Raw genomic sequence first — 13,200 nt, 5'->3', positions numbered from 1 at the left:
ACCTAAGGAGGTAAAAGACCTGTACTCAGAAAACTTAAGACGCTGATGAAACAAATCAAAGATGATACAAATAGATGGAGAGATATACCATGTTCTTGGATTGGAAGAATCAACACTGTGAAAATGACTCTACTACCTAAAGCAATCTACAGATTCAATGCAATCCTGATCAAACTACCAATGGCATTTTTCACAGAACTAGAACAAAAAATTTCAAAATTTGTATGGAAACACAGAAAACCCCAAATAGCCAAAGCAATCCTGAGAAAGAAAAACAGAGCTGGAGGAATCAGCCGCCCTGACTTCAGACTATACTACAAAGTAATCAAGACAGTATAGTACTGGCACAAAAACAGAAATATAGATCAATGGAACAGGATAGAAAGCCCAGAGATAAACCCGTGCACTTATGGTCACCTTATCTTTGATAAAGGAGGCAAGAATATACAATGGAGAAAAGACAGCCTCTTCAATAAGTGGTGCTGGGAAAACTGGACAGCTACATGTAAAAGAATGAAATTAGAGTACTCCCTAACACCATACACAAAAATAAACTCAAAATGGATTAAAGACCTAAATGTAATGCCAGACACTATAAAACTCTTAAAGGAAAACAGAACACTCTATGACGTAAATCACAGAAAGATCCTTTTTGACCCACCTTCTAGAGAAATGGAAATAAAACCAAAAATAAATGGGACCTAATGAAACTTAAAAGCTTTTTCACAGCAAAGGAAACCATAAACAAGACAAAAAGACAACCCTCAGAATGGGAGAAAATATTTACAAACAAAAGAACAAAAGATTAATCTCCAAAATATACAAGCAGCTCATGCAGCTCAATGTCAAAACATCAAAGAACACAATCCAAAAATGGGCAGAAGACCTAAATAGACATTTCTCCAAAGGAGATATACAGATTGTCAACAAACACATGAAAGGTTGCTCAACATCCCTAATCATTAGAGAAATGCAAATCAAAACTACAACGAGGTATCACCTCATACCAGTCAGAACAGCCATCATCAAAAAATCTACAAACAATAAATGCTGGAGAGGGTGTGGATAAAAGGGCACCCTCTTGCACCGTTGGTGGGAATGTAAATTGATACAGTCACTATGGAGAACAGTATGGAGATTCCTCAAAAAACTAAAAATAGAATTACCATATGACCCAGCAATCCCACTACTGAGCCTATACCCAGAGAAAACCATAATTCAAATTACACATGCACCCCTAATGTTCACAGCAGCACTATTTATAATAGCCAAGTCATGGAAGCAACCTAAGTGTCCGTGGACAGACGAATGGATAAAGATATGGTACATATATACAATGGAATATTAGCCATAAAAAGGAATGCTGCATGGGTCATTTCTAGTTTTTAGCTATTATGAATAAAGATTCTGTGATCTTTTTTGTAAAAATTCTTTGTGTTTTCATGTGCCTTCATTTCTCAAGGGTAAATTCTTATAAGTGTACAGGTTGGGTCATATGGAAGTGTCTGGAACATTTGAAGAAATTGACAAACTGCTTTTCAAAGTGTTTCTATCATTTTACAATCCCACAATAGTGTAAAAGAATTCCAGTTGTTCTTTGTCCTCAACACTTGATATGATCAATCTTGTTAATTTTAGACATTCTTATAGGAGTGTTATAGCATGTCATGGTGGTTTTAATTAGTATTTAATTAACTTGCAACTAAAAATGTTGATCATCTTTTCAAGAGCTTATTTGCCATCCATATATCTTATTTGGTAGAGTACCAGCTCAAATCATTTGCCCATTAAAAAATATTAGTTTTTTGTTTTCCTCATTTTGTATTTGTATATGTGAATACAAGTTATTTATTAAATATCATATCTGAAAATTATTTGTTCCAACCTATGATGTTGATCATGCTTCTCTTAATTGTCTTTTGAAGAATAGATATTCTTGACTTTGGTATATCCTATCTGATCGATAGTTTGTTTTTATGGACCAAGCATTTGGTGTAAATAAGAAAATTTTGCCTAACCCAAAGTGACAAATATTTTCTCTAGTTTGGCTGGTGGAAAAAAGAACTATTCTTAGATCTGTGTGACTCTGTTGATATTCCCTCTGCTCTTTTCAGGTGTTTTTTTTCTCTGGAGTCCAGCAGTCTCTTCACACACATTGTACAGTACTAATTGAAAGACATGAGAGGGACTCTTGTTCACATCTCTAGGTCTGGTATCTCTTTGTACAGTTCTCTCCTCTCCAGTATTCTGCCCAGTATACCCTAGCTCCCTTAGCCTCCCTGGATTTCTAGCTCCATCTCCACATTTCAAGAGGACTTCTGGGCTGGGTGTTCTATGTCTTTGAGACACAGCCTGGAAACTGTCTTGAGACAGTAAGTTAAGGCAATCATAAAGATCACGTCATTGTTTTTCTCACAATGTAGGATCTCTGCCCTACATTGTCTGATGCACAGTGTCTAATAACAATTATTTCATGTATTTGTCTAGTTTTTTAATTTTTTTCAGGTGAAAGGGTAATTCCTATCCCTGTTACTCTACCTTGGCCAGAAGTGAAAGACCCAGTGGTATCAATCTAATGTTCATTTAATTGTCTCTTCTTTTATGTTGTCTTTTTGTTTTCCCATACTTATTCCTGTTATGTGTGTTTCTTCATTGGCATCATTAATATTAATTCCAGAATTGTTAATGGAATTGATTGGATATATTGCTAAATCTGCATAAATCAGCTAAATAGTTTATTTCTAATGATCACTTAGAATGAATTAATTTCATGTTTTGGGGGGGAGAAAATTGTCTATGGGTTTCTTGTATTTCTGCATGTTTTGTGAGCAGAGGAATTAACTGATTTTTTATTGACTATCTTTTCAAGGATGTTTGCATAGAGAATATCTTTGGAAGACAGAGATGATATTGTCCTTTAGAGCAAAAAGCATGTTTGCTTATAGTCTTGGAAGATAGAGATAAAATCTAGAGCAAAGGGTAGTCGTGTTTACTGCCCATTATAATTCAGTTTCTCTAACTTCAGTGTTCCTCCCTTGTAATGAAACTCACTGTGTATGCACCTGTCAACAGGTCCTTTCCACGTAACCCTATGGGAATTAGGGCCTAGGGAACCAGTACGAGAAAAATGTTAGTACTCTGACTACTGCTATTTCTGGGAGTAATAGAGTTCTTAATCTCTGATGAAGGAGTCTTGTGTCTACTGCCAACATTCATGACACCATGGTAGATGAAATTCGTCTTTGAAAATAAGACAAAATCTCAGATCCTTTAGAGTTTTGAGAAAATTTTGTGAGTAATTTACAAGTCTAGGTTGAATGGAATTATTAATTGAAGTAAGTTTCTAGTTGTTTTGAATCATTATTAATGTGTGACAGCTATGTAAAAAGGGTATTTTAGACCACACTGGTGTATTATGACAATTATTCTAGCATCTCTTGAAAATGAGTAAATGGAATGAATGAAATATTTTGGTACACCTCTCCTGAATTGATAGTCAAATTTAACAACAAAGGATAGAAAAAAATGTACTTACCTGCTAAGTAAGTCCTGAGGAAGTTTTTACTACTTGTATACTTTACCATTATCTCCAGGATATACCAAAACATAGGTACAGGTAGAAATAAACAGCCTCTTGGGTAGAGAAAAGTGACTGATCCTTTTCTTCGTCAATTATTTCCAGTAACCCCTTTTTTCTGAAGAAATGGGCAGTGTGAACTATAGTAAGACAGCAGAACTCCCCATGTTTAGATATTCATGCCCGAAAAGTTGTAACTACTTTAATGAAGCAAACTGGCTCCCAGATAAACCACATTTATTCCTGAGTTGTTTATTACAGATTAGGCAAAGTGAAATCAACATCAATATGAAAGACAGACAAACAAAGGTAATTTACCCAAGAAAGTTTTTTGTTTCCTTGGGCACATTATTTTTAACAATGGTGTGCTTCTGCATCCTAGTCTATAAAAGGCAAAATAATAGTACATTTGACCATTGAACAATATGGGTTTGAGCTGCAGGAGTCCACTTATGCACAGATTTTTTCAATAGTAAATATTTTCAATGCTAAATACAGTACTACATGATCCGTGGTTGACTGAATCTTTGGAAATAAAGAAAGGTGTATTGTTTTCCTATGGCTGCAGTAACAAAGTACCACAAACTTGGTGGCTTTGAACTACAGAAATTTATAGGTGTTGGTAAGGCCACACTTCCTCTAAAACCTGTAAGAAAAAACCTCTCCTTTCATCTTTCAGCTTCTGACAGCACCAGACTTTAGTTGGTTTGTGGCTACGTAATTCCAATCTCTGCCTCCATCTTCAAATGTTATTGTCCCTGTGTCTCTTCATCATCTTTCCTCTATATGTTTCTGTGTCTATGTCCAACTTTTTTCCTTCTATAATGACAGCATCATATTGGATTAGGGCCCACACTAATGATCTCATTTTTAATTTGATTACCTCTGTAAAGATCGCATTTCCAAATAAAGTCATATTCTCAGGTACTGGGGGGCAGGGGAGCGATTAGGACTTCAACATATCTTTTTTTGGTAAGACACAATTCAATCCATTACCAAAGTAATTATGCTAAATATTCAATAAGTAGTATTGATAGTTTATTAAAAATATATACCTAAAATATAGGAATATGTTCCTGAAAACTTAACATTACTTAAAATTAGAATACTGTAGGATAGTCCTGACAATGCACAGAGGATACTTCATTTCTTAAGGTGATACCACCCATGTGACAACAGTGTTTAAATACAATTTACAGTTTAATTCACTTGGCCACATTCCCTTGAAATTATATGATTGATGATCATGGGAGGAGGACAAAGATTACAAGATATAACAGTTTTTGTATTGTTTTTCTTAATAGACATATCATATTATATAAAATTAACACAACTTGATTGACATAAAATACAACTTCATAGGGCAGTTGGATCATGCTGAATGTGTTTGTACAGAGCCAGCCTTATTGTAGGTGATACCCATTGAATCCAAAGATTTTGAAGTCTCTGTATCTTCATATTTAATCCCACTGAATAGTGGGATTTGTTGTAATTAATATGATTCTGATTAATTAGTGATATATAAGAATAACTGCTTAGGTCTTCAAATCATTAATTTGGTACAGCAGAGCTCAAATTGCTCAGCTATGAATAGAAGACCTAAAGATATACATTGAACAATTACTTTTGTTATTTTAAATAGATTTGGATCTAAATTTTATCATTGTTTCATTTTCTACTTGCAATCACAGGCTGATAACCTAATTAGAGTGCCAAAAAATATAGTCATAAAAATTGTGCCCTTGGGAAGGAATGGAAGAATTCTTCCATGGCATTTCATTCTAAATTCTTCTGCCAGTACAGCATGAATTGGGGAAAATAATCTGACACCAGATTATTAATGCTCTTGATCAAGCATTCTCGCAAACAGAGACATGAAAAAGATTAGAGAATACACTCCTTTGCCTCAAAATCTAGGCCTCTGTGGAACGAACCTCAAATAATTCAGATGTTTTACCCTAAGCCCTATCAAAGAACCACATGTATAGATAGGTTTTGCTCTTTTCCACATTTTCTTAGAATGACACTTCTCTCAAACTCCAGGGATTGAAGTCAATCATCTACAAAAGAACAGAAAATTTAAGAATACATGAAGATGAATATACTAGAATTTCATGGGTGGAATATTCTGAGTCTTTCTTATAATTTAAACTTAAAAGAAGGTTGAATTGCATTGGAAGATCTAAGGTATGAATATACAGTTAAATTATTTTTAACAAATTCAGAGTTGTCCAGGGTGGGCCAATCATGCTGGAGCACCATATTATAAGTCTCTTTTGTAACATCAGAATTATAGAGTTATCCCAAATATGCACAGTGCACTGCTTTATTCAGATAAACTACAGTGTAAGATATTCTAGCAGTTCCACAAATATGTATGAGTAAGAAGGATGAAGAAGCAAAACCAAGTGGAATAAGGACCTAAGGAAAATTACTGAAATGTGGGATTTGCCTCTGTGACGGTAGCTAAATCATCTAAAGCTTGAGGAAACAAGGGATGTGTAGGGCCTGAACTTGGTTTAAGAATATTATAATATTCATTCATGTATAACAATAAAATAATTATAACTATAGCTACTATATTTTGAATAGTCCATATATGTCAGACATTATTATAAATGTTTGGGTGATAAATCCTTCATTGAAAATAACCTATTGAGTTAATTGTACTGTTTTCAGCATAGAGATGAGAAAAATAAGACTTTTGTATGTCAAATAACTTGCCATAGCTGAGAAGCTTCAATTTAACATCATGGTAGAAATTGTTCAGGTAGGAGACAGCCATCAAAGTCATCCATGGTTCTTGGTGAGAAGTCCATGTACAACATGAAGCCATAAAATTGCAGGGCATATGGGAATCAGAATCTAGCTACCCACAGAATTAGTCTGAAAAGAGATATGAGAAAGATGAGGACACCAACTAATTGTGGTGAGGCTATAAACAAGAGTTATGTCTTACTGGGAATTAGAGTGTTAGCACAAAAGCTGAGTCTATTTAGTAGTAAAAATAAAAAACAACAATCATATATTATGAATGTCCTCTATGAGTAGAACTATGCTGTACACTTTGCATTCACAATGTCCAGTCCTGGCAAATTATTTATTCTAGCTCACACATACAAAAACTATCTCAACTGAGATTCATACCCAGATCTACATAACTTCCAAGACTATTTAATTTCCATTATACATTATAAATTTACTTGTAGAGACTAAAATAACATGGAGCATAAGGACAACCATGGCCCCCAAACGTTCAGGTACTTAGGTACTGTTTGAAAGTAATTTCAGCTGGCAAAATGACTAACTTTATAAAAGATCGGGGCTACTCTATATCTCAGGAGATGAGGAAAAACTGGTATATTGAAGTAAACAAGTTAAATAGAGAACTGGCCTATCAGTATGTAAGCAAGTAAATAAATTCATTCACTCGTTAATTCATTCATTCATTTATTCTGTTATTGTAAGATAATCTGTTCAGATAATCTTTTCAAATATATATTGTTAAATAGATAAAGATATATGGATATGTTACCTTTTTATTTTCCCACCCTTTTTGTCTATCACAGTCACACTGAAACTCTTCTTTCAGCCAGTATCATAATGGTAGATTTTAGTGTATAGAAAAGAAAAGTAAACCTTAATTAGCAGCCTGAGTCTCAAACTCTCTGAGATATTGTTTCTCTATCTGTCAAATAGGAATGATTCTCATCATAAATTTGTTGAAATAATGCAGTTTAAGTTCTGATATTATTTTCATGATCTTTGTCAGCCTCCTCCTTTTCTCTATACTTCACACATCTCTTTTTTTTTAGATATAGAATAACTTACTCTCTCCTCCAAAACATCATAAATTATACCAAACATGTTCAATCCCCATCAAATTTCAATGGTATTTTAAGACATCCCCACACACATGCTGAATACTCAGGCACTAATTGAGGTACCTGTTTAGGAACCAAAGAAGGATTTAAATATTTAACAATCTTTTATTGATGATGAAAATTTATCTTTTCCACTTTTTGGGTTTAATGGAAAAAAAATTTAATTCTAACTACTTTTCATTTAAACAAACAATTGATTACTTTTAACATCATAATAGGAATACCCTGCATGTCAAGTAGAAAGTAATACCAACTTGGATGGCTTTAGAACAATGTCAAGACTTTGCCTAACGTCCCCATCTTTTTTCATTATTCTATGGTCACTCATGGTCTGGCAGGAGCCTCTATAGTAAAGCCAAGAGAAGAAAGAGAAGCTGACCCCAGAGGTTCTTGTGAATTTTATTTTTTATTTGGGAGAATTTTTATGCATTCTGCACACCTTAAAGGATACTAAAAATAATACATGGTTTCTTAGTGTTTGATCATTCATACACATGAATATATTATACTTCCAATTGTTGGAAAGTGAGGATAGATGGACAATAAGTTGTTAATCAAATTTGATGGGACAGAAATAGTTGGGGTTAATGCTCACTTTGCAACATTGGCATCATTTGCTATCATGGTAAGTAACAGAGACCTAGGATTAAAACATTCTCCACAGAAGAGATTGTAGGACCACAAAAACCCCTAAGAGTCAAAGCAATCTTAAGAAAGAAGAACAAAACTGGACGCATCATTCTGTCTGATCTCAAACTATATTACAAAGCTATAGTAATGTAAACAGCATGGCATTGGCATAAAAGCAGACACACAGAACAATGGAACAAAACAGAGAGCCCAGAAATCAACCCATGCATATATGGTCAATTACTTTATGAAAAGGAACAAAGCATATACAATGGGGAAAGGACAGTATCTTCAGTAAATAGTGTTGGGAAAACTGGACAGTTACATGAAAGAATTAAACTGGACCACTATCTTACACCATACAAAAAATCATCTCAAAATGGATTAAACACTTGAACATAAGACCTGAAACCATAAAACCCTAGATGAAAACATGCATATGTGACATTAGCGACAATCTGGGTATTGTTGGGCTGGCTTCTAGAAGTTCACTGAATATTCCTTCTTCTGTATTCAGACCTAGAAGGAAGTATGACATGGGGAGTTGAGCACAGACTTAGATTCTAGGCTGGAAGCTTAAAGTCTAGCAGACTACCCTTTAGCCATTAACTTTACTTCCATTTTTCTGACACCACTCCCATCTATAAATGAGAGTGTTTTATCATCTGTAAAATGAGGATATTGGACCTGATGGCACCTAGTTCAAATAGTAATGGGTCACCCCATAATAAGTGTTCTATTCAACAAGTTCAAGCAAGTGACAAGCACTGAGTCCAATTAAGCATAGGCACCTTGAGGACATGGACAACTTCATGTACTTTCTATAAAGTATCCCAGCACTGGGTAACATGTTTTCCATGTCCTCTTGGGAGGTTCATTCAAACTTGTTGGCCTGTGACTTTAGTGCTGGGACACAATGGATAAATAGGGAAACAAAAACTCTACCTTTCACTTTCTTTGCTATGTTACATCTTCAGCAAACTACATTGAACTCTCTCAAATATTCATGCTTTCACCACAAGAAAATGTGAAAGAATATGATAAAAAGATTTAGAGACATAGCCATGATTATTTGAAAAATAATTTTAAGCTACATCAAAAGAGAGTATATATATCTACATATTTGAAAACCTGTCTTACTCTAGTTGCCCAGAAAAGTACTTTGTTCAATAAAAGGTGCTTCATAAAGTTTTGTTGGCTTGCTTTATTCATTTAATTAGTTGACAATGGCAATTATGTAATAAAGCAAGTTAATGAAGCAACACAACTCCTGGAAGACTTTGTAATTTACATGTAGTGAACTATTTGAATGCTTTGGATTTAGGCTTCATCTGAAAGTATCAAGTAATCATATCTGATCTTGTCTTTTGTAAACTCTGTGTCCCGTGGTCTTATGTCATCCTGTGTACAGCACAGCTAAGAGGACAGAAGATTGAAAATACAATAAGAATTATGTTAACTGTAAAATAGCTACCAATTACCCTCCAAAGCTTTGATGCCCAGAATTGCCATTCTTTCAGCCTACTAACAGCTAGAAACAACAATGCACAAAAGTGGGATGAGTACAGAAAATACCTTTAGGGATAACAGAATGCAGCAATATAGGAAATATTTTCTAAAGAGTATGTAAGTTGGTACTTTCAGTTGAAAACACTTGGAATGGTCTAGTACAATCATAAACGTACAAAGGATCTTAAATGAATTAAATATATAGCATAGTAAGGTAAATCTAGAAGGAGGTATTTTGTCAGTATAGGTCTGACTCTAATTGTGCCCTGCACAAAGATTTCTTGCTGAGCTCTGAATATACTAAGAACTGAAAACAAACAAAAAATCTCATATGCATTTAAAAAAATTCTAAATAGTGAGAATTATTCTTTATATTTATTACGCAGATGGCTGCAAGATCCAAAAGTGCCTTGATAATTTTTTTTTAAATGACTAACTAGATTTAGTTTCATTTCTGAGTTAAGCATATTTTGTTGGATGCCAATATTTCAATGACTATCAAGCCATGAAGAAAGTTTAATGCTGCAAACATTTATTATTGGTCACCTTGCCTGCACAAGACAATGTACTATGTGATTTGGGGATAAAAGATAAATAAGATAATTTTCTGAGCTGCTTATAATTTATTAGTGAGGCTAAATAAACACATAACTATTTTATATATTTGTGTGATAGTAATAATTTGAAATATTTTTACTTTTAAATATGATTAGAAGTTTTGATATTGATAAATCTCACTTTTGAGTCATAGAAGAAAACTTTAGGGCTTCCCTGGTGTCGCAGTGGTTGAGAGTCTGCCTGCTGATGCAGTGGACACGGGTTCGTGCCTCTGTGCAGGAGGATCCCACATGCCGCAGAGCGGCTGGGCCCGTGAGCCATGGCCGCTGAGCCTGCATGTCCGGAGTCTGTGCTCCGCGACGGGAGAGGCCAAAACATTGAGAGGCCCACGTACCACAAAAAAAAAAAAAAAAAAAAAAAAAAAGAAAACTTTACATGGTCTTCTTAAACATATATAATTAGGTCTCAAAGAAATCAAAAGTAATCTCCACTGGCACCCTTTTGCTTTCAAAGTTAATTTTAGATTTCTCACTTGTTTCCAAAAGTGTTTTATATCATGACCCATGCTTTCTACCATTATCTCCCAAGACTGCCTATATAAATGCCCAATAAAATAGAATTTAATTTTCTATTCCCTGATCACAATCTATGCTTTCCTGACAATGCCTTTGCCTATGGCCAAGAATATCATTTCCACTACTAAAAATTCTCTCTTTTTTAAGGTTTAAGTCAATGTCCACCACCTTCATGAATCTTATTCTATTATCTTTGTTTCTCTTTCAGAACTGTAATGATACTTTGCTTGAATATCTCTTTCAAAATACAAATTATACAAACTGATTTTATAATTAACTAAGAGTCAATAGATGTGGTCAATGAGTTAGTTTTCTATTGCTGCGTAACAAATTATGAAAAACTTACTGACCAGAAACTGTACCCATTTATTAGCTCACAGCTCTTTAGATCACACACCAAGCATGGTGTGGCTGGATTCTCTGTTCAGGGTATCACAAAGCCTAAATCAATGTTTTCACCAGACTGTGCTCACATCTGTAGGCTAAAGGGAAGAATTCTCTGCCAACCTCATGCAACTTGTTGACAGAATTCAACTTTTTGAAGTCCTAGAATTGAAGTCCCCCTTTTCTTGCTGGCTGTCAGCTGGGGACCTCTTTCAGCTCCTAGAGGTTGCTTTCAGTTCCTTGCCCTTTGGCCCCCTCCATCTCAGAAACAAAGAAATCTCCCTCACATCAAGTTCCTCTCATGCTTTGAATTTCTTGAACTTCCTGAATTGTGACAAGCCAGAGGAAACTCTCTGCTATGAAAGGGGTCATGTGATTAGGTTAGCCTGACTCAGGTAATCTCTCTATTTTAAGATTATGTGATAAATAACCTTAGTTACATCTGGAAAAGTCCTTTTTGCCATGCTATATTATATAACCAAGGGAGAAAAGATCATGGGAGCCATTTTAGAATTCTACCACAATTGAAGTTGTCAATATGCAAATTGCAAACATTGTTGCAATACACAGTTTAGTTTAGATGTAAAGAAAACTAAAATTAACCAATTAATTACTTTTCAAGCATATTTTTATCATAAAAGTATGTTCTTATAGTAATTATAACAAGCTGTTTCACTATTTGCTATGGATCCACATTGAGGTATACATACACTGACCTAAATACACTGCATTTTTTGTATCCTAATGGCTTTTATAAGTTTATTCTTGATGACTGCTGTTGTTTTAGATGAAAATAGCTGTTTTTATTTTTCATCAGTAAACCTACGGACATTATATTCAACCATCAGGATAAGATCTAACCTTATGTTTTTGATAGTTAAAAAGTGATACATAAATTTTCATTTGCATAATACAACCTGCTGGATTTATAGTTCTAAGCATGGGTATTATGTGTTCACAAACTCAAAGATAAATGGTGACTTAATTTATGTGACAGGCATACTATCTGGAACACATACCTTGATTTTATATAGAATATGTGGTATATGTTGTTTCCTGAAGTACCATGGTCCCTTGAAGTATACCTTATCAAACAGACCAGACAATTGTTCAGAATGTTATTTAATACAAGGGTGCCATTAGGGTACAAAGTGTTGATTCCCCAGTAGCTTTCCATTTCAGAAGCAAAACAAATACACATACATATTCTAACTCTATAGTCATACATCATTAAATTATTTTACTTTTAGTACAGTTTTTTTTAAGACATTTTAGATCAGAGCTATGCAAGGATGCCATATCACATGATTTACTTACTATGTTTTCATAGTAATGTTATATTATTTTAGTTGGAATTGCATGAGATGTTATGTAGTAGAATCCTTTCTCCTCCATCAAGGAAATTATTGAATTAGCAACTTGAGCTCACTCGGGAACAGATGTATATGTATAACTGATTCACTTTGTTATAAAGCAGAAACTAATTTAAAAAAATTGCAAAGTTGAAGATGGTATTTAGAAAGTCATGTGTCTAAACTCAATTATTGTTTGCTAAGCTAGCCTCCCTTTTACAAAGAAACAACAAAAGTTGATCCTACTAATCAATCAACAATAGCAATTGCAAAATGAATACAGTTGCCTAAAACTGACTCAGTTCCTCTTCTTTGATCAAAAGAGTTCTAATCTTATTTTCTTTTTACATTCTTGACCCATTTCACACACACACACACACACACAGACACATACACACACATGTTGTATTACATTTAACATTTAAGAAAAGAACCTGAGACCTTGAAGAACAGTTAATGATGCATGTTGTATTGGGTATGAGACTTTTTTGTTTGCTTGTTTATTTGAGTAAATATTGGCTATAGAATTTCTGCAAACCATTGTAGGCAATACATAGGATTAGGTTGCAGACTCTGAATTAAAGTTGATAAAGTAATAAACTCAGATTTTGTAACCTAGAAAATATAAAAACAAAATGCATAATATTGTAAGCCATCTATTTAAAGAAAGAACATACTAGAAATAACCATAAATTTATTATACTCAACAATAGGTCTAATATTAGTTATTA

This window comes from Mesoplodon bidens (genome assembly GCF_964165515.1).
Source record: "Mesoplodon bidens genome assembly, chromosome: 1".
Classification (NCBI taxonomy): Eukaryota; Metazoa; Chordata; class Mammalia; order Artiodactyla; family Ziphiidae; genus Mesoplodon; species Mesoplodon bidens.
This window is presented reverse-complemented; position numbering follows the sequence as displayed.